Below are 471 nucleotides of genomic sequence, written 5' to 3' on the forward strand. Positions count from 1 at the left end.
CTGGATTTACCAGTTAGGACTTGATTCATGAGCTCAAAATGTAGAGCCACATGATTTCCAGAAGTAACAAGATAAAAATCTCCCCCTCATCTGCATTACTTCTGCTCTGGATCTCCACAGCAGAGGTGGGCAACCTGCAGCCCTCGGCCTAATGTCAACCCCCCCCCCCCCGCAAGCAATCAGTTCAGACTACTGGGAAGAGCTATCTGTTCCTCCCCCAGCAGCCTACTGGGTGGGAAGGAGAAAGCAAGCAAGCCATGGGCCCAGCCATTTTTTGCTCTGGTCCTGCCAACCATTGGTTTCAGCCCCACCCCTACCACCAGCGTGCAGACCCTATTAAGGAATGTGGCCATAACAGAAAAAAAGGTTCTCCATCCCTGCCCTAGTTAGGACAAATATGTTGACTTTCACACATCAACAGATTCATGGCTGGTAAGTTTCCTTTTCCATTGTTAGAAGAGAGTCAGACAT

Source organism: Heloderma suspectum, chromosome 4 (genome assembly GCF_057233095.1).
Source record: "Heloderma suspectum isolate Gila_16-S chromosome 4, 16-S_ref, whole genome shotgun sequence".
NCBI classification, from domain to species: domain Eukaryota; kingdom Metazoa; phylum Chordata; class Lepidosauria; order Squamata; family Helodermatidae; genus Heloderma; species Heloderma suspectum.